Raw genomic sequence first — 22,991 nt, 5'->3', positions numbered from 1 at the left:
AAACTTTGCTGTAATTCCTATTATGAAGATAATGACCTCTGTAAACAAGAGCTAAACAGAGACCAGCATATCTCTGACAACACTCCTGTTCCTGAGAACCAAGACAACATGTAGACTCAGGACCAACAACATATACACGACAGAAGAAAAAGAAAAGAAGTAACAGGAACAATAAAGACGACTCTCCCTTATCGACGACTTGGTGTAACAGTGATGAGGTTAATAAATCTACAAACTGTCATTAGTGGAAAAGTCTTTAGAGTATAATGATGAATCATGACAGAACCCACACAGGTGAGAGACCATGTTCCTGTAAATACTGTGGGAAAAGTTTCAGATGTGGTCGATACTTACAGATCCACATGAGGATCCACACAGGTGAGAAACCTTATTCTAGCAAAACGTGGCAAAAGCTTTATTCACTCATCACTGTTACATATTAAAGGCCACACTGGAGAAAAAACATACCTGTAAAACATGTGGGAAAAGTTCATTTCAAGTTGTAGTTTAAATACAAGAAAATCCACACAAGAGAGAAACCATGTGCTTGTGAAATGTGCGGTAAACATGTCAGAGATTCTGCAAAACGGTCAGCCCACATAACATTTCACACAGGTGAGAAGCCATTTATATGTGATACATGTGGGGAATATTTCAGGCTTCAGGAAATACTGGTGACTATAAAAGAAGCCACACAGACGAAAGGCCATATTTTTGCAATATTTTATATTCAAAGTGGTGCTTTAAATAAAAAGTCACAGAGAAGCTGCTTCATTTTGTACAACGTGGTGAAGATTTCACATATCGTGATGCATCGTTGGTCCACGCGAGAATCCACACAGGTGAAAAGTCATATTCTTGTTAAACATGTAAGAAAGGTTTTATTATAAATGTCAAAAGTGGACGCAAGAAAACTCACACAGGTGAGAGGCCACATCCATTTAATTTACTTGGTAAATATCTGAAATTTAAGTTCTTGGAGTAAGAATCTAATTTAGTTTTGAGCCACAAATCTGTGGAGAAAGAAATGACTGTAAAAAGGGTCGAGTCCCTACTGTTGTTTTCAGCAGTGATCAAACTTATTTTATTTAGGAACTTTCAGATCTTTTATTGGAGTCATTTATTGTGGTCATCCTCAAAATAAGTGTCTGCACTTTTGTCTTTGTTCTTAGCTTTCAGAAAGTCTTTACATGTTTAGCATATTCCAGCACCTCATCTGGACCTGTTGTAGGTGTGTTACCATGTACTGTGTAATGTATGTCTGAACTGGGCTCAATACACCTGTTATGAAAGCATTCATTAAATGTTGATCATAAATGTTGGATTGGGGGTTGGTCTGGTCAGTCCACTGTTTGTATCAAAAACACATCTCAGTCTGTCAACTGCTTTCTCGTCTCCTTTCTGAGTACATCTGTTAATGTTAGTCCAGTCTGCGTGTTTCTGACATCTAGCTCTCATTCGTTCATACAGAGCATTTCTTCACTGAATTAAATCAGCACTGTTAAATGAGAGAGGATTACCATCCGCATCATTTGCATTCCAGTCTCCAGCAACAGAGTGCCACTGTGCACCCAACCAACATCTCAGCACTCTTTCCACCTCCAAACCATTCAATCTGAAACTCAGCTGCAAACCAATCACATCTCTCACACATGCTTCAACTAGGGCTGCAACTAGTGACTATTCTGATGGTCGATTAGTCGCCGACTATCAAAACGACTAGTTGACCAATCGGATTATGTATCTCATGATTATTATAAATGGATCTTATTTCCCTTTCAGCTTTGAAATCTTGCATGAGGTTGTTAAGCAAGTCCGACGTGCCTCCACTTTAAATGTTCGAGCATTACAGACATACTTCCGTGGTACACAAGGTCTGCTTTACAAAGCACATGTATTTAATTTATTTTGTAAGTTTAACGTGAAGTTATCCCAGACTTTCAACGTTCTCCGCCACGGTTTTCCTCCCTGGTCCGCCACCATATTCTTCCCCTGGCGGACTTTATGGCGCATGTGCAACTCTGAGCAAAGATAAAAAAAAGAAGACAATGTCTCACTCTCTTTCCTCTCTTTGCGCATGTGCATTGTGCAACTCTCAGCAGAGATAAGATTAGAAGACGATGTCTCACTCTGTAGTTAAATTCAGTGTCGACTATTTTTATTGTTGACTATTGTCGACAACGTCGACTAATCATTGCAGCCCTAGCTTCAACATTCCAAGGCCTGGGAATTCCTTCAGTTTTCTTCATTAAGTCAGCGTTTGTCCATGCTCTGGCTGACAATTTACGATTTACACCTTCACCTGGATTTGGGTTTGGCACTACAGGATTCTGTACCAAGCGAAAGTCTAGCTTATTTCAAGAGAGAATACACACCACACTCACCCAGCACAGAACTTTGGGATTTATTTGCTATTTTGGAGGAAACTTCCCATGTTTAATAATAATAATAATTGTTACGACCCACTTTGGGGGTATGAGAGGGTGCAACAAATAATGGAAGCAGTGGACAGCTGTTAAAGTTAAATAAACCAGTTTCCATTGTTATGAGTGAAAATGAAGACTGAGCCTCCATTAATTTCTCGCTAGCTAGTGGTAATATGTCAGAATCAGGGTCTGATGACAAGACTTCTCCGCTAGGCTGTTCATCAGCTTCTGATGAAGCAACGTCCTCATTCAGAGGAATGTGAACAGGAACAGGTTCCTCTCCAAATAAACGCAACAAGGCTGTGTCTGAAAGACTAGCCGCATGGCCTTGGCTTTAAGCTTATGCACAAATTACTGCGCAAGCTGGATACAAACTGGATAACAAATGGGAATCTGGTGAAGCATCAACTACAGAAACATCTAATAATACATGACCACCAGATATATCATTCCCCATTAGCATATTAGCATAGTTATCCCCTTCAGAGGTAATTCTGGATATACGGCTACAGGAACAATACCACTAATTAAATCTGTCCTAATGTGCACACGATGTACCGCTCTGGGCACATGTGCCACCTCTATTCCTTTGTTCACTACATTATGCCCACATGAAGTAGCGTCGGAGAAAGATGTAGGACTGGGAACCTCTGCAGAGAGCCTGTGTCCAGACCAAACCTACACCTTGCGGCTGTGGTTTGCGGTGGTTCTTGCGTCACAAAACTTCACACTCAGCAATGAGATGACCGGGTTTGTGACAATAAAAGCACTCACGCACCTCAGGACTTCTCACAAATGAAAGTTCTTTCACAGGGTGAGTGCTTGTTACTTCAGCACATTTCTGAAAGTCGGAACAGTCAGAACGATTGAGAAACTTATCCTCAAAGACTGGCAGTGATATTTTGTGTGTCAGCACATATGCATCCACTAACAATGCAGCAGACGAAAGCGAAATCACCTTTTGCTCGCACTCTGGTTTGCATCTCTTAAACTCTTCCACTAACACCAGTTCTCTTAAAGATTCCAAATAACCAGCTTTTGACACCGCACACAACTTGTCAAAGAGAGTACCTTTCATTTCCATCTGTGCTCCACATAAGTTTGCCCTGCAGATTGTTTCTGCTGGCGAAATTTCTGGCAATAAGCTTCAGGTACGAGTTCGTAAGCTTGGAGAACTACAACTTTGACTGTGTCAAAGCATGGGCATCCGAACTGTTTGAGGAAAGTGGATCACATCGGGGCAGAGTGACGGGTTTCACCAACTTTTCAGCCCCCGGTCCCTCCTCAGTCACCTCCGGGCTGGGAGTGAATTCTGCTTCTGCAGACACCTCTAACACCCCACAAGCTTCAAACTGCTCCACCAGTAGAGCCTTAATCTGGCTCTTGATGGCCTGTTTCGGGACCAACAGGGAAAAGGCTGCATAAGATCAGTTTTGCGGCAACAGTCAAGAGCTACACTAAAAGGAGCCGCAAGAAACCGTTACAAGTCAATGGACGTAGCCATCTCGATCAGAACAATAAAGCACACTGCTCCACACCAACCGTGCTAAATATACTACGAGAAAATAAGCTCCCGGACGAGCCCCCACTTTGTTACGACCCACTATAAGGGTATGAGAACCTCAAACTCAAAAAGCAGCCAAAACAGCTGTATGCTATCGAAGGCAAAACCAAAATGAAATTAGCTATTATTAAACTGACAAGACAAACAGTCAGGGTTAACCCTGCTGAAAACTCCGAGTAATCTACGTGCCAAAATGCCACCACTAAGCACAGTAAACATACACTCAAAAGCCACCACAATTCTGTCAAGCTGAGGGGGAAACCATCTGTTCTAAACAGCTTCTCCCTCCAGAATGAACACAGCAGCTTTCCTTTATTTCCTGGTTACTGGCAGGCTGTGATGTGATTGGCTGGGTGATGAGCCAACCAGAGAGAAGGAGACCAGGATACATCTGGTCTACCCACTTCGAACAGGCATCAGGGACTGGCATTTGCATGCATGACAAGCTTCAGGTGGCTTGTTACGGCTTCTGTAACAACAGCAATAATAATAATAATATTAATGATAACAATAATTTATAACGCACTTTAAATTTTAGAAAACATTCTCAAAGTGCCGTTTCTATGTTGCATGGACACGCATGTGTCTTTTTAAAGAGACAGGCCACCTAAATAATTCACCACACACCTCACAGGGAATAGGTCTCTGACCTGTGTGGATTCTCATGTGTATGTCTAAGCTTGTCTTGTGACGAAATCTTTGTCCACATTCCTCACAGCTGAATAGATTGTCTCCAGTGTGGATTCTCTTGTGTCGGTTTAAGATTGTCTTTTGATTAAATCTTTGTCCACATTCATCACAGCTGAATGGTTTGTCTCCTGTGTGGATTCTCATGTGTATGTCTAAGCTTGTCTTGCGACTAAATCTTTGTTCACATTCCTCACAGTTGAATGGTTTGTCTCCTGTGTGGATTCTCATGTGTATGTCTAAGTTTGTCTTGCGAGTAAATCTTTGTCCACATTCATCACATCTGAATGGTTTGTCTCCTGTGTGGATTCTCATGTGTATGTCTAAGTTTGTCTGCGAGTAAATCTTTGTCCACATTCATCACATCTGAATGGTTTGTCTCCTGTGTGGATTCTCATGTGTTAGTTTAAGCTTGACTTGTCACTAAATTTTTGTCCACATTCATCACAGCTGAATGGTTTGTCTCCTGTGTGGATTCTCATGTGTTGGCTTAAGTGTGTCTTGCGACTAAATCTTTGTCCACATTCATCACAGTTGAATGGTTTGTCTCCTGTGTGGATTTTCATGTGTCGTTTTAGCTTGTCTTTTGAGTAAATCTTTGTCCACATTCATCACAGCTGAATGGTTTGTCTCCTGTGTGGATTCTCATGTGTTGGCTAATTGTGTCTTTTCAGTAAATCTTTGTCCACAATCACCACAGCTGAATGGTTTGTCTCCTGTGTGGATTTTCATGTGTCGTTTTAATCTTGTCTTTTGAGTAAATCTTTGTCCACATTCATCACAGCTGAATGGTTTGTCTCCTGTGTGGATTCTCATGTGTATGTCTAAGCTTGTCTTGCGACGAAATCTTTGTCCACATTCATCACAGCTGAATGGTTTGTCTCCTGTGTGGATTCTCATGTGTTGGTTTAAGCTTGACTTGTCACTAAATCTTTGTCCACATTCATCACAGCTGAATGGTTTGTCTCATGTGTGGACTCTCATGTGAAGGTTTAAATTTGTCTTCTGACTAAATCTTTGTCCACATTCATCACAGCTGAATGGTTTGTCTCCTGTGTGGATTCTCATGTGTCGGTCTAAGTTTGTCTTTTGAGTAAATCTTTGTCCACATTCCTCACAAAAGAGTAGTTTGTCTCCTGTGTGGATTCTCATGTGTCTGTCTAAGCTTGTCTTGCGACTAAATCTTTGTCCACATTCCTCACAGTTGAATGGTTTGTCTCCTGTGTGGATTCTCATGTGTCTGTCTAAGCTTGTCTTGCGACTAAATCTTTGTCCACATTCATCACATCTGAATGGTTTGTCTCCTGTGTGGATTCTCATGTGTTGGTCTAAGGTTGTCTTGCGAGTAAATCTTTGTCCACATTCATCACATCTGAATGGTTTTGTCTCCTGTGTGGATTCTCGTGTGTTGGTTTAAGCTTGACTTGTCACTAATCTTTGTCCACATTCATCACAGCTGAATGGTTTGTCTCCTGTGTGGATTCTCATGTGTTGGTCTAAGTTTGTCTTGCGAGTAAATCTTTGTCCACATTCATCACATCTGAATGGTTTGTCTCCTGTGTGGATTCTCATGTGTTGGTCTAAGGTTGTCTTGCGAGTAAATCTTTGTCCACATTCATCACAGCTGAATGGTTTGTCTCCTGTGTGGATTCTCGTGTGTTGGTCTAAGTTTGTCATTTGAGTAAATCTTTGTCCACATTCATCACAGTTGAATGGTTTGTCTCCTGTGTGGATTCTCATGTGTATGTCTAAGCTTGTCTTGCGACTAAATCTTTGTCCACATTCCTCACAGAAGAATGGTTTGTCTCCTGTGTGGATTCTCATGTGTACGTCTAAGTTTCTCTTGCGAGTAAATCTTTGTCCACATTCATCACATCTGAATGGTTTGTCTCCTGTTGTGGATTCTCATGTGTTGGTCTAAGGTTGTCTTGCGAGTAAATCTTTGTCCACATTCATCACATCTGAATGGTTTGTCTCCTGTGTGGATTCTCGTGTGTTGGTTTAAGCTTGACTTGTCACTAAATCTTTGTCCACATTCATCACAGCTGAATGGTTTGTCTCCTGTGTGGATTCTCATGTGGTTGGTCCTAAGTTTGTCTTGCGAGTAAATCTTTGTCCACATTCATCACATCTGAATGGTTTGTCTCCTGTGTGGATTCTCATGTGTTGGTCTAAGGTTGTCTTGCGAGTAAATCTTTGTCCACATTCATCACAGCTGAATAGTTTGTCTCCTGTGTGGATTCTCGTGTGTTGGTCTAAGTTTGTCTTTTGAGTAAATCTTTGTCCACATTCCTCACAGTTGAATGGTTTCTCTCCTGTGTGGATTCTCATGGTGTTGGCTTAAGTGTGTCTTTGCGACTAAATCTTTGTCCACATTCATCACAGTTGAATGGTTTTTTCTCCTGTGTGGATTTTCATGTGTCGTTTTAAGTGTGTCTTTTTGAGTAAATCTTTGTCCACATTCATCACAGCTGAATGGTTTGTCTCCCTGTGTGGATTCTCGTGTGTTTGGTTTAAGCTTGACTATGTCACTAAATCTTTGTCCACATTCATCACAGCTGAATGGTTTGTCTCCTGTGTGGATTCTCATGTGTTGGTCTAAGTTTGTCTTGCGAGTAAATCTTTGTCCACATTCATCACATCTTGAATGGTTTTGTCTCCTGTGTGGATTCTCATTGTGTTGGTCTAAGGTTGTCTTGCGAGTAAATCTTTGTCCACATTCATCACAGCTGAATGGTTTGTCTCCTGTGTGGATTCTCGTGTGTTGGTCTAAGTTTGTCTTTTGAGTAAATCTTTGTCCACATTCCTCACAGTTGAAGGGTTTCTCTCCTGTGTGGATTCTCATGTGTTGGCTTCTTAAGTGTGTCTTGCGACTACATCTTTGTCCACATTCATCACAGTTGAATGGTTTTTCTCCTGTGTGGATTTTCATGTGTCGTTTTAAGTGTGTCTTTTGAGTAAATCTTTGTCCACATTCATCACAGCTGAATGGTTTGTCTCCTGTGTGAATTCTCATGTGTAGCCCAAGTTTTCTTTTATGACCACAGATGTGACCACAAACATCACATTTAACGGCTTTTGTCTCTGTGTGAACTCTCTACGCAATTTTATATTTTGTGTTACTTTCAAACATTTCTTATGGTTCAAACAACTCAAAGGATTCTCTGTTAAATGTCTCTGGAGAGATTGTTGGTCGTCAAACTCTTCACCACATACAGAGCAGCTGAGGGAGTTACTTGGCAGTGTGTACACTCTACATCAAGGTTTACACCTGACCCACGTGCCCTGTTGCTCATTCCAACTTTTTTCACTCTTTTCCACATCTGATTGGGCCACAGTTCCTCTTCTATGCAGAGGGCTCTGGATCCAGCTTGTCCCGACTCCATTTCCAGGGAACCCCCTCTTCAATCACCAACAGCTGCTGCAGGTAACACTGAAATAAAAAAGAAAGATAAAACTGGATTTGAAGGAGCCTGATAGGTTCTCAATGTAGTGAGTCTCCAGCACCCATAGCTGGTGATTTGAATAGGTCCCTGAGAAATTCAGTGGCTCGCCAATGTAAAAAAAAAAAAATCTCTTTTAATTTGTTAATTCTTCTACTTCTTAAATTGTAGTGGTTAAACTTCTTTGATGGGTGTATGGTATGACATGGTTATAATTAACAGTCTCTCTGTGTTGCACTTCGGTCCATATCAAGTGTTAGGATAAGTAATAAAATAAGGAATAAAATAAATAACAATAAAACAGACTCTCTATATAGTGTTTACTATCCAGAGGCAATATATGCAATATACATGCATTATTGTCTAAAAACTATAAATAAAGTTTATAATACTTAATTTCACATGTCCAGGTCTGTGGCCTGCTGGTTGTAGTAATTTACATTCTGCTGCTCGGTTGCTTCTCTGCAATCGGGTGTGGATGCGGCAGTGACCTCCCTCCTCTTCTCCACCTCCCTGATTGGTCGCCTCCAGTCCAGCTTACTCTTCGGTGGGACCAATCTCTGAAACCCCTGCCTCTTCTGTTAGTGGACAACTACAGTCCCGCACTTCCTCTCTTCCAGCCAACCAGAAGGACTCCAGGCCTTTAAGGAGGAGGAAGTGCCAGCATACAGGGCAGCTGTGTACCATTTAGGCCAATTGAGGATACATTAAGTTAATTGGTTTTCTTTTTACCTTTACCGGTCTTGATATACCGACTACTGGACACCTTTTGTTGTTTTTTTCTTTTTTTGAACAGGGTTTTGTAATAAATTTTATTGTATATATCTTTAAGTTTGGTCCGGTTTGTTTTGCTATTGAACCCAATTTCCCTGGATTTAAGACAAGGTCCTAACAAAAGTGGGGGCTCATCCGGGAGCTTTTTTTTTTTTTTTTTTATTATTGGAGGATACGGTGTGAGCATATAATTTCAATTTGTTTAGTAGTAGTGATATCTGCATTGTTGCCTGTGGTGGCTGGTCTGCCCCGAGGAGGTGGGACCTAGCAAGACTGAGCGTGATTGTCAGTTGGACTCAGCTTGTGTCGAGGAAGCATCTTCTGTGGGGGATGGCAGGATGACTCCCCCTGTCACTCTTCATTAGTATGATCTGCTCCTCTCTGAGAATGGCTCAGGTTCCTCCCAGCTAGATGCCCGGTTTGAGGATGAAATTGACAAGACTGCAGTTGGAGCATCAGCGCAGTTTGCAGCTCGAGATCCGTCACATGGAAATCGAGACTGATAAGCAGGTGCGCATGCGTTTGTATGGACCTGGAAGTTCAAACCCGGTCCACTTTACCGGCGACTGATGGCTCTAGCGGGTCATCAGATGCCTCGGTCCCCTCTAGTCCCCTTTGATATCACTTAATTTATTCCTTTTGTTTCAGTATTGAGGATGGAGACTGCAATTTAGCAGCATTTGAAAGAATGGCGCTAATTTTGAAGTGGCCAAAGGACTAGTGGGCCCTTCTTGTGCAATGCAGATTAAAAGGGAAGGCTCAAGAGGTCGTAGCAGGGCTCCCTCTTCTTGACAGCCAGTGCTATGACACTGTGAAGACTGCAGTACTCAAAGCTTATGAATTAGTACGGAAGCCTACCAACAGAAATTTAGAACGTATCAAAAGACCTAATCCCAGACTTACGTTGAATTTGAACAGGAAAAAAGGCAGTCTCTTTGACCGGTGGTGCTCTTCAGGTGGTGTGAGCACTTTCCTCTTAGAGGAATTAAGAAACAGCTACCCGAGGAGTGTGGTAGTTTATTTAAATGAGCAGCGTGTGGCTACTTTGTCGGCTGCTGCTGTAATTGCTGACAAATATGTGCTGAGTCGAAAAACGGTATATAAGCCAGTTGTGAAAAAACACTGCTGTTGAAAATATGAAATCAACCAAACCTCGCGTTCAAGAACGCACTTGTTATTATTGCCACAAAGTACGGCACTTAATAGGAAACTGTCTGAAACTTAAAAATAAGCAGAAAGGTCAATCCTCACCTCCTAAAGAAAAAGGAGTGGGATTTGTGACTGGTAAAAGCAAGGGAAGCAAAGCTGACAACTCTGGACTCATGTTTTGCACCATTTATTATGGATGGCTTTGTAACTCTGCCTGAGGATTCATCAGAACCTGTGAAAATGAAAATGTTAAGGGATACCAAGGCGCTCATTCGAGCAGATGCGCTGCCCTTCACCGAAAGCTCAGACAAATGCAGGGTACAGTGTAATCTTGCGTGGAGTAGAATTGGGATACGTGCCCCGACCTGTACATTTAGTACATCTAAAGACAGACTTGGCGACCGGTGTACTTCCTATGGCTGTCTGTAATGAGTTGCCTGTTGCTAACGTCTGTATTCTTTTGGGAATGACATCACCGGAGGCAAAGTAACTCCTGCTCTTGAAGTGCTGGATGCCCCTAAGGTCAGTAAACAGACATGTATGATAACACGCTCTCAGGCACTTTGACATAAGTTGAAAGATGATGATTGATTTGACTGACAGTTTTCTTTCAACATCTCTTTCAGATAATGTGAAGCTGGTGGGGAAGAAACAGAGGAAACGGGCAAACAGCCTCTGACGTAAAAGTTCAGGAGGCTCAGCAGTCCCGTTAGCTCCCCCTTCCCTATTTTATGTGCACGCTTGGGTGATGCACAGAGGGACCCTATGTTACACAAGTGCTTCAAAGAGGTGGTAAGTGCTGACAAGTTAGCAACAGTTAGCAGTGGTTTTTTACATGAAAGACAAAGTAATATTGCAACGTTGGTGTCCGGTTGTTATGTGAGGACTGGAATGTAGAAGAACAGATTGTTATACGGCGCCCGTTTCGACAGCAAGTACCGCACCTGGCGCACGATGATCACTGGTCAGGACAGATGGGAGTGAATAAAATGTGTTGAGGCATTTCTTCTGGCCTGGTTTGAAGAAAGACATCATTCACCATGTTAGTAGCTGTCATGTGTGCCAGATAACTGGGAAGCCTCATCAGAAGATTCCATGTGCCCCATTGCACCTGATCCCAGTTGTGAGTGAACCATTTGAAAAAGTTATCGATTGTGTAGGTCCGTTGCCGTGTACACAATCAGGAAATAATTTTTTTGTTAACATTAATTTACTCCGCAACTCTGTATCCAGAAGTGATTCCCTTACGCCGGATCACCGCTAGAGCGGTTACCAAGGCTTTGATCAAATTCTTTTCTATGTTTGGACTTGCCGCGACTTCTGATTGGGAAATCAAGATGGCGCCTGTGGTGTGTGGCCTGCTCTCTGACTCCGTGAAACTTGTTTTTATTAATAGTAGTTTTGTCTATCATTATTCGCAAAAGCTAACTCTCTACAAGTGTATGATCACCAAAACTCTTTTAAACCTGCGGCCAGCATTCAAAATCTTGGCCTATGTGAGTCAACGTGGACAAGAAACCTTCTGCACCCCCTTTCCTCTCAGGTGTTCCAGCCTACCTGTGCCAGTTGCCCGCTCCACCTTTACGTAGAGCCCGCAGACATCGGGGGAAACGACGTCTGGTTAAAGTTGAAGGCCAGCCTGACAGGTCCTCTGGGCCGGTTCTCTAGAGCAGGGGTTCCAACTCCGGTCCTCGTGAGCTACTGTCCTGCAGGTTTTGGGTTCTACCCTGATGCAACACACCTGACTCAAATCACTAGGTCATTAACAGGCTTGTGCAGAGGTCGTGTTGTAGTAGGAGACATCAGAAAACCAGCAGGACAGTAGCTCACGAGGACCGGAGTTGGAGACCCCTGCTCTAGAGGAAGTGGATTTGAGTGCAGCCGTTTCATCTCCCAGCGTTTCCTGACTCCGATCAACTCCTGTTTGGTTCCTTTGGCTGGCTCGGACTCGGGACAACAGACTCGTCCCCTCTCCTTTCCTTACTTCAGTGGACACGGGGCAAATCTTGCCAACCTGAGACCATTTGATCGGTCCTTGCAGGCAGGTAATGTGTGGGTTCCACCCCTGCCAGGATGGTCTTCGTGAATCCCAGATCCCTGGTCTTGAGTTTCGACCCTGGAACAGCTAAAGGGACCTGCCTGAGGATCTAAGGCTGCGGGAGGAGGCTCGTAGGGTGTCAGTAAATCTGTAATGTAGCCAGGTGCCAGGACTAAACGAGCTTTAAAAGTAATCAGTAAAACTTTAAAATCAATTCCTAAAACGTACAGGGAGCTAGTGCAGCGAGGCTAAAATAGGGTAATATGTTGTGTGTATATATATACAATGGGGGAAATAAGTATTGGACACCGTCAACTTTTTTCTCATTATATTTATTTCCAAAGATGCCATTCATGTTGACATTTCTTCCAGACACTGGTATTAACTCAAATAATCCACGCATGAAAAGAAATCACAAGATTCAAATCCATAAATAGTGATTATGTGGAATTAAGTGCAATAACACAGGAAAAAAGTATTGAACACACCATGGGAAAGCTGTATAGTTTGGCAAGGAAAGGCACCATACCATCTCAAACCTGAAAGTAATTAGTCTTTGTACTTCTACTAAGTTGCAAACCAACATCGCTGGGTTATTCCTAATTGATGGCCCTATAAACAGGTTGTTTTTTTTTTTACTAAGTAGTCAAACAAGACACATCTCATGATGGGTAAAAGCTAAGGAGCTCTCTCAAGACCTTCGCAGCCTGATTTGTTGCTCAGCATCAGAATGGAATGGTTATAGATTTCTCAAAGAATCTGAGCTATTCCAGTAAGCACCGTGGGGCCATTATCCGCAAGTGGAAGAAGCTATCACCCTTATCATCAACAGGCGAGCACAGGAGCTCCTCGCAAGATTTCTGACCAGGGAGTCAGAAAGATGGTCAGAAGAGTTCTCAAAGAGCCAAGGACCACCCGGAAAGCGCTCCAGAAAGACATGGAGGCAAGCAGGTACAAATGTGTTACAGAGAAAACGATAGGCAATGCACTCCACCGCCATGGCCTCTATGGACGTTCAGCCCGCAAGACTCCGTTCCTCAAAAAAAGGCCATGTTGAAGCTCGTTTACAGTTTGCTAAACAGCATCTGGATAAGCCTGTGGAATACTGGGAGAATATAGTCTGGTCAGATGAGACCAAAATTGAACTTTTTGGATGCCCCAACACACACCATGTTTGGAGGAGAAATGGCACTGCACATCACCCAAATAAACACTATACCAACAGTGAAGTTTGGTGGTGGAAACATCATGGCGTGGGGTTGTTTCTCATCTCGGGGTACTGGCAGACTTCATATAATTGAAGGAGCAATGAATGGAAACATCTATCGGCACATTCTTGAGATGAACCTGCTGCCATCCACCAGGATGATGAAGATGAGACGTGGCTGGACCTTTCAACAGGACAATGATCCGAAGCACACGGCAAAGTTGACTCTCGAATGGTTTAAAAAAAGAAAATCAATGTGTTAGAATGGCCCAGTCAATCACCTGACCTAAATCCGATTGAACATTTGTGGAAAGAACTAAAGATAGGGGTTCACCAGAGGGCACCAAAGAATATTCAAGATTTGAAGACAATCTGTGCGGAGGAATGGGCAAAAATCACACTCTGAGCAGTGTGGGCGATTAGTTCATACATACAAGAAGCGTCTGGAAGCAGTCATTGCAAACAAAGGCTTCTCCACAAAGTATTAAACGAGTCTCAGATAGTGTGTTCAATACTTTTTTCCTGTGTTATTGCACTTAATTCCACATAATCACTATTTATGGATTTGAATCTTGTGATTTCTTTTCATGCGTGGATTATTTGAGTTAATACCAGTGTCTGGAAGAAATGTCACATGAATGGCATCTTTGGAAATAAATATAATGAGAAAAAAGTTGACGTGTCCAATACTTATTTCCCCCAGTGTATATATATATATATTATATATCATATATATATATATATATATACACACACACACACACACACAGTGCATCCGGAAAGTATTCACAGCGCTTCACTTTTTCCACATTTTATTATGTTACAGCTTCATTCCAAATTATATTAAATTAAGTTCTTACCTCAAAATTCTACACACAATACCTCATTATGACAAGGTTGAAAAAAGGTTTTTTTTGAGATGTTTTGAATTTATTAAAAATGGAAAACGAAGAAATCACAATTACATAAGTATTCACAGCCTTTGTCTTAATACTTTGTTGATCCACCTTTGGCAACAATTATAGCCTCAAGTCTTTTTGGATATGATGCTACAAGCTTAGCCCACCCTATCTTTAGGCAGTTTGGCCCATTCTTCTTTTGCAGTACTTCTCAAGCTCCTTCAGGTTGGATGGGAGACGTCTATGCACAGCCATTTTCAGATCTCTCCAGAGATGTTCAATCGGATTCACGTTCTGGACTCTGGCTGGGCCACTCCAGGACATCCACAGAGTTGGTTCTGAAGCCACTCCTTTGAGATCTTGGCTGTGTGCTTTTGGTCACTGTCCTGCTGAAAATAAAACCGTCGCCCCAGTCTGAGATCTCGAGCGCTCTGGAACAGGTTTTCATCCAGGATGTCTCTGTATATTTCTGCAGTCATCTTTCCTTCTATCCTGCCAGTTCCTGCTGCTGAAAAACAATCCCCATAGCACGATGCTGCCACCACCATGCTTCACTGTAGGGATGGTATTGGCCTGTGATGAGCGGTGGCCTGGTTTCTCCAACATGGACGCCTGGCATTCACCACCAAAGAGTTCAAGCTTTGTCTCATCAGACCAGAGAATTTTGTTTCTCATGGTCTGAAGAGTCATTCAGGTGCCTTTTGGCAAACTCAAGACGGGCTGCATGTGCCTTTTACTAAGGAGTGGCTTTCGTCTTGCCACTCTACCATACAGTCCTGATTTGGTGGATTGCTGCAGAGATGGTGGTCCTTCTGGTAAGGTTCTCCTCTCTCCACAGAGGAAACGCTCGGAGCTCTGCCAGAGTGACCATCGGGTTCTTGGTCACCTCCCTGACTAAGGCCCTTCTCCCCAGACTGCTCAGTGTAGACGGCTGGCCAGCTGTAGGAAGAGTCCTGGTGGTTCCAAACGTCTTCCATTTACGAATGATGGAGGCCACTGTGCTCATTGGGACCTTCAAAGCAGCAGAAATTTTTTTGTATCCTTCCCCAGATTTGTGCCTCAAGACAATCCTGTCTCGGAGGTCTACAGACAATTCCTTCGACTTCATGCTTGGTGTTTGTGCTCTGACATGCATGGTCAACTGTGGGACCTTATATAGACAGGTGTGTGCCTTTCCAAATCATGTCCAATCAACTGAATTTACCACAGGTGGACTCCAATTAAGCTGTAGAAACATCTCAAGGCTTATCAGTGGGAACAGGATGCACCTGAGCTCAATTTTGAGCTCCATGACAAAGGTTGTGAATACTTATGTAAATGTGATTTCTTTGTTTTCCATTTTTAATAAATTCAAAACATCTCAAAAAAAAATTTTTTCACCTTGTCATAATGAGGTATTGTGTGTAGAATTTTTAGGTTAAAGCTTAATTTAATATAATTTGGAATGAAGCTGTGACATAATAAAATGTGGAAAAAGTGAAGCGCTGTGAATACTTTCCGGATGCACTGTACATATACACACATATATACACACATACACACACACACAGTGTGGGGAATTTATAAGAAGTAAAATAGTTTAGGATGAAACAGAAAGTCTGCACTTTGCGTCTCTGTGTACATGTGACTGTGATGTGCATGAAAACAGGAAACCTGTATCAAACGGGGCGGACGCAAGGATGGGACCTGCCAATCACAGTTGACTAAGTTGGAGATGGCATCCAATCACTATCTAGCTTAGGAGAGGCCAAAAACTGGGTCCAGGAGCTTAGCGGGAGTTCTGTCTGGGTTCCAAACAGTAGAACTCCTTTTTCTCTGTAACCAGTGAAAAGAAAAACTTATATCAATTGTAATTAATACATTTTGTAATCTTGAGAGAATTTTCCTGTCATCTGTGATCTGGATAAAAGAACACGTCTAGAAGAAAACCTCAGGTAAAAGTATATGGTGGGTAAATACCTGTTCTCTATTACTTGTGCATTTTTAGGGTTTTCTTTAACACTAGGCCACTCCAGGACCATGAAATGCTTCTTACGAAGCCACTCCTTCGTTGCCCGGGCGGTGTGTTTGGGATCATTGTCATGCTGGAAGACCCAGCCACATTTCATCTTCAATGCCCTTGCTGATGGAAGAAAGTTTTCACTCAAAATCTCACTATACATGGCCCATTCATTCTTTCCTTTACACGGATCAGTCTTCCTGGTCCCTTTGCAGAAAAACAGCCCCAAAGCATGATGTTTCCATCCCCATGCTTCACAGTAGGTTTGGTGTTCTTTGGATACAACTCAGCATTCCTTCTCCTCCAAACATGACAGGTTGAGTTTTTACTGGAAAGTTCCAATTATGTTTCATCTGACCATATGACATTCTCCCAATCCCTTCTGGATCATCCAGATGCTCTCTAGCAACTTCAGCGGGCCTGGACATGCTAGTGGCTTAAGCAGGGGGACACATCTGGCCCTGCAGGATTTGAGTCCCTGGCAGCGTAGTGTGTTACTGAAGGTAGCCTTTGGTCCCAGCTCTCTGCAGGTTATTCACTGGGCTGGGCGATTAATCGAATTTTAATCGCAATTACTATCTGGGTTTTCAACAATCATAAAAATGAAAGGATTTTTGTCCTTCGCAGTTTCCTCTTGTGCCGTTTTCAGTTGCAAATGGAGCGCAGCTGGCATTGCAGGGCTCTGCTGCAGACTCCTCCCACAGCCCCGTGCTTTATTCAGCGTGAGCTGCAAACACCTCGCCAGTTATGGGCTGGACACACGGGAGGCGATGTCGCTACTTTTCTATCGAACTTGCGCGATGAGGCAGAAATTGCTGCCCTCCTCCAGCCAAGCGACGGGCGACATTCGTGCATGTAAAATGTTGCGCTCGTTCACGCAGACGTGAACACAGGGGCTTGCGACGCGACAAGAAAATAGAAAAATGTTCAATTTTTGTGAGTCATGTCTAAATAATCCAGAGACACAGAGAGATAAACCTTATAAACAAACAGACCTTTTTCTCAGTTAACACAGTGAACCTGGGATTTCATAAACTCATCAACACGTTGGACAAACGGCATAGCGGAGGGTCTCACTGCCCTGGATATGTGTGGTGAAGGACGTGGCTACAATCCAATGTTTCGCCACCGCTACGGACCTGTGGTCAAGCCGCACATAGTGCCCTATATATTAATGTCAAGCTACGTTTTATTGACGCGGATTTCAACGTGAAAACGAAATGTCTTCAGATAGGGCTGCTCGATTGTGGGAAAAATGATAATCACGATTATTTTGATTGAAATTGAGATCTCAATTATTTAACATGATTAGAGATATAGAAATGACAACAAGGACAAACTGGATAGCACAGTAGATGAAACCAGTTACTACAGATCAGTTCCTGTCTACCTGATGTTAAAATAACACAAAACTGTAGACTACGTAACACAACTTTAATTAAAAAGCCAGATTTTTATGAAAAGGACAGAAACATTATGTTTAAATTCTTGGTTTTTGCAATAAACCAGAGACCTGATACCATTGTCTCTTTGCAACTTCTGTACATTCTGCTCTGACACCACCTGAAGTTTATTAAAATGCTATTTTACCATGATATATTGACTTTACAATAGCATGAAATTAGAATCATTCAGCAACTGTCAACTATTATATATTTAACCAAAAAAGACCAAGATACAGAACAAAAATAAGCTAAATTATTTTTTACTTAGAATCTATTGTTTTAGGAGGCCTCTGATGCAGGAATTTGAAAGTTTTCAAATTCAATGCTAATGCTAATCAAAGGTCCACTACATCCAAACAATACTGTCTGGTTGGCCTCTTATACTCTCTCCTTAATAATAATAATAATAATAATGGATTAGATTTAAATGGCGCTTTTCAAGGCACCCAAAGCGCTGTACATTGTGAATCCATTATTCATCCACTCCTCACTCATACCTGGTGATGGTAAGCTACTTGTGTAGCCACAGCTGCCCTGGGGCAAGCTGACGGAAACGTGGCTGCCAGTCTGCGCCTACGGCCTCTCCGACCATCACCGAACATTCATCCACTCATTCATACACCAGCGATGCCAGCACTGGAGGTAAGGAGGGTTAAGTGTCTTGCCCAAGGACACAACGACAGATGACTGCGGGAGTGGGAATCGAACCGCCAACCTTCCGATATTCTCTACCGCCTGAGCCACTGCCGCCGCCTTAACATAAAATCCAGAAAATTCAGTCTGTTGTTCTTTCTACTAAAGCTACAAACTGCTCTCAGATAATAGCTTAGGATCATGAAATAAACTACAAACACTACTATAGATGATGGGAGCTTCAACAAACAACTCAGTATTTAACTGTGGTCTAAGCTAAACTTATCAGAATTTATCAGTAAAACACACTTAGAACTTAACTACAATGAATTATGAATCAGTTTGCTGGCGGCAGAAACCATCGCTATTTTTCTAAGAAGATACACATCGATCAGTTATTCAAGTTCTTGTTTGCACGCTGTTATCCCACTAAGTTTTGAAATTGGACGTCTTATAAATAATCGATATTCTGGGTGGTTTCGTTGTGGAAAATGAGTGATTTTGTGGTGAAAAAGTTAACTCAGGACACTGTTCGCTGAACGACCCTTTCTGATTAGTAAGAGCTACGTGACTAACTCGAGGGCGAGATGACCTGGACGGAATGCGAGGGAAACAAGCCAGAGTAAACAGGAGCTTCTGTGAATAGAAAGATCAGGAGATGTTTTTCCCCTACAAGGATTGTGTAAGAATAAGGGCAGATGTGTATAGATGTGTGTGTATTGGGGAGCTGAGTGGAATCACGAGGCTCAAGAGTTGTGCAGTGTGGAAGGAAGGCTGAGTAGAGAAGAAAACAGATGTGTACGGCTGGACTAATAGGGAAACTCCTAGAAACTGTTTGGGAGGGGGTCGAGGAACGAGCTTGGTTTAGTTCGTGTTGTCTGAATTCACCGGCATCCTTTGTGCACTGCAATAACCATTTAAAGAAAGTATCGGAGTCAGATTATCTTTAACGCGCGAGTGAAGTTAACTGTCGAAGCAGGAGGCCGACCGGGGAAGAGGAAGAGAAGAGAGAAAGAAGCTCCAGCCGGGAGGCACGCTCCTTCTCGTGGTCGGAGTTCGGTCTCGGAGTAGAGGGGACTTGACCGGGCAAAAGCCACAACAATTTCAAATAAGGGTTGTGAAATTCAAGACATTAGGATATACTGTGTGTGTATATAATATATAGACAAACACGCTATAAACGCGGGTTCACCTCTCATGGCCTCGCAACATTGTTGACCTGTCTCCAAATTTAAGTGTTGCACTCTAGGGCTCCTTCTTACTCTCCCCATTTACTGTAGCTTCTGGTGAGAGAAGCTTTTCCTAAACTCAACTCATAAAAACATACCTGCAAAACACCAATGACACAGAAAGGGCTTGTCCTCCCTGGCTGTTCTTTCTATTGAGCAAGAAATCAGAAAATCCTTAGACATGAAAGATGTCATAGCAAAATTACTGATGCCAAGCTCAAAAGTCAAGTTTAAAGAGAGAGAAGAGAGAGAGAGAGAGAGCGCAAGAGAAACAGAGAGAGAGAAGAAAAACTCAGAGAGATGAAGGACAGAGAGAAAGGAGGAAAAGTTCAGAGGAAGGGCTGACAGCGTCCTGCAAAGAAAATAACCTGACACACTATGTAAAACAATAAAACGTAAATAGAAATAAATATGTCATTATTGACTTTAGTAAAAGAAGGATGATAACACAACACTGTACATCAATACTGAGAATCTGGGGAAGATGTAAGCTTTAAATTCCTCAGCACTGTGGAAGAAATGTGACTTATATCCTTATCGCTTTATATATTCACTTCATTAAGGGTTTCATTTATCCATTATTTCTTTCATTATATATTCATTCATTTATTCATTGATTGTTACTTACACTTTTTACATTGTACATTTTTACTCATTATGCTTTAATTGACTTTTAAGGTTCATTCTCTTCATGTACACGCTCTGTTAAAAGTTCACTACGAGGGTAAGATGACCTTATCTGGTCCTGCCTCAGACCCTTAGACTGGTTCTGGTGGAGACACAACTATGTGAGGTTGCTTTGACGCCAGTCCTGGAGTTGTGTGTCCACCCAAGGTCTTCAGGAAGGAGGATTCTTTCTACAGAAATGTAGAAGTATTGTTTTCCTCTTGACTCCCCAGAGTCTCTTTCGACTTCATGCGAGTCGGAACGACCAGCTCATCATTACTTGCAAGTAATTTGTCTGTGTTCATTTCCCTTTAATACATTTAGTTATACTTTTACTCATTCCAGATTCTTGGTAATCCTTCTACAACAGCATCCACATCACAGAGGATCGCTCATGTTCTGTTATTAGCAACATGTTATGAGAAAAAAGCATTAAGAGAGTTTTACTTTGTAGGAACACTCAGGAAGATAAATCTTAGAAAATCTGGTTTCCAAATGATACAGATCCATTAAGAAGAGGTATCAGACAATAATGCATGTATATTTGTATATATTACTCTGTATATAGTAGACACCACTTTATAAGAGTCTGTTTGATTACTTGCTACTTACTTTATTACTTTTTACTTATCCTAATACTTGCACTAGAGTGACATCTGCCAGCAAAAAAAATTCTTCCTTGTTTATTTAGTCCAGGAGAAAAACCTGACTCGGATGTTTCTGTGTCACTATTCTCTGGATCCTTGGTCTGACTACTGAACCCTAAAGCTGACCAGACACTGTATGGGTTTAATTTGACTATAGTATACAGCGCCTTTGCAGAGATCCTGTTTCCAAGCTGCTCACTCAGCTCTGTCCAGACTCCGGCCCTAGGAGTGGCCATGCTTCCCTTTTCCAGTACTACGGCCTCTTTTACTAATTTGCAACCAACTTCATTGAGGACTTTATTTATCCCCCAGTAAAAGAAATTAAATAATATTGAAGTCATCCTCTTGTATGAGTGGTTGTAAATTATGGTAAATACTATGAAATATTAAACACTGATTTATACTTTAACTTAGAAAATACATGTAGGAGGTTGCAGGTAGGCATAAATAAACTTGAATGGTGTTGAATTTGACATAATTCTGTCGTGTATATATGCCATCAATAGCTTTGAGTAGTTGTTACCAAGTATTCTCATTAACCTGTTATTAATCTACTGCAGTCACATGAAACATGTGTTTTAACATCCATGTTACACATTTAGACCCATTTTTCACTCATCTGGGTCTTGTATATATATAAAATGGATGTAAATCTCCAGGAAAATCTAACTGGTTTGTCTTTGCATTCATTAGATGAACCTTTCTTGGCAATGATGCCAAGTTACAGCATGATGTCCATTAGAAGGATGCAGCTCTTGAAGTCTGGATCGTATTAACTGATAATATTACTTGCTTTTTACTTACCTTCAATCTTTTGAGAACCAGTAAAACTGAATTGCTGTTTAAGGAGAAGGAAAAATAACTAAGATTACAGCGATTTTTCCGTTATAAAATGTTTGGGCTGACAAGAAAACCGTTGGTCCATAAACTGATTTTACGACACAAACTCCAGGTTTTCCGGCACAAACGTTTTTTAAATTTATACAACAAACTTTTTTGGATATTGGATTAAAACAAGGTAGAAGCTGGATGATTAAATTGTCGATGACTATCATCAAAACACAATGCCACCTTCTTCTAAAAACACACTACAACCTTCTTCTCTGTAAAATGAATTATTCTCCAGTTTTCTGGGTAATAAAATGCTGCACATCGGACGAATTGTAAACAACCATTTTCGTGGGGCTGCGTGAACGGTCTAACTTTTGAAATATTATTTAACCTTTAGAAACTAAAGCAGCACAAACGATTTTTTTCTGGACAAACCAGCACTAACGCAGCACAAACGATCGAGACCATTTTCACTGTTTTGCGTGGGGTGGGGGGGCAGCTTCACGCAGGTCTGGACAACTGATCTCGACACGAGACCAACTTAACATCACTAAGCACCAAACATCACAACCACACAGTTCACAGGAATATTACCACTCGCCGATGAAAGCAAACACGTAACACACACCAAGGTGTGTTAATTCTCACCTTCCTTCCCGACGAGGGCCCCTCGACAACGAGTCTTTGTCCGGTCCCTCTTCCACGCCGTCGTTTCTCCCCAGCGAGCTGAACCTCCGCAGAGGACAGAAACGTACAATCGTATAAATCCAACATACGTCGAAGTCTCCAACTATAGTTTAAAGTTTTTATCAGTTAAGGTTGCAGAAATACCTTGAAAAGAAGTTAAACTGATCCTCCAGGAGTGATGTGGCTTGCGGGGCCAAGACGTTGCAGCGTGCAGAGTAAACCCGGAAGTCAGATTATTTTTTTGCCTCTAGAGAGAGTGACGCCATCTCCGTTCTTCTTCTTCTTCTTCATATGGTGTTTAATGGCGGTTGGCAAACAACTTAAGGTGCATTACCGCCACCTTCCGGAATGGAGTGTGGGCCGGGATGGTCCCCATATGCTCGGTTTATACCTTTATCCACTAAATCCTGCTACTTATACCGGTCTCTTTCAAAAATCGTATAATTGCTTTTACTACACCTTTTTTCGCGCACCCCTTCAATATAGCCTCAATAGTAAAATGGACCTGACATTCTTTTAAGTATGCCACAAGTACCTTCCTCTCCTGGTCATATCTTGTACACTGAATAAGAACATGCTTTACTGTTTCTAGTTCTTCACAATATTCACAATTTCCAGTCAGATGTTTCCCCATAACCTTCAATGTACTGTTTAGTCCTGTATGTCC

General features: G+C 41.9%; 1 long non-coding RNA gene and 1 pseudogene across 1 annotated transcript; both read right to left on the bottom strand.

Annotated features, from left to right (window-relative positions):
* Positions 1 to 5,014: 5,014 nt before the first annotated feature.
* LOC121640460 lies at positions 5,015 to 6,799 on the bottom strand (annotated as a pseudogene).
* A 1,233-nt stretch (positions 6,800 to 8,032) lies between these two features.
* Positions 8,033 to 22,540, bottom strand: LOC121640597. The gene is made up of 3 exons (XR_006010533.1): positions 22,469 to 22,540; positions 22,286 to 22,369; positions 8,033 to 8,110 (listed from the first exon to the last, which is right to left on the bottom strand). It is a non-coding gene; the product is annotated as an uncharacterized LOC121640597 (long non-coding RNA).
* Positions 22,541 to 22,991: the final 451 nt, after the last annotated feature.

Source organism: Melanotaenia boesemani, chromosome 5 (genome assembly GCF_017639745.1).
Source record: "Melanotaenia boesemani isolate fMelBoe1 chromosome 5, fMelBoe1.pri, whole genome shotgun sequence".
NCBI lineage: Eukaryota > Metazoa > Chordata > Actinopteri > Atheriniformes > Melanotaeniidae > Melanotaenia > Melanotaenia boesemani.
Note: the sequence above shows the minus strand (reverse complement) of the source record. Positions and strands in the feature narration are given on the sequence as shown.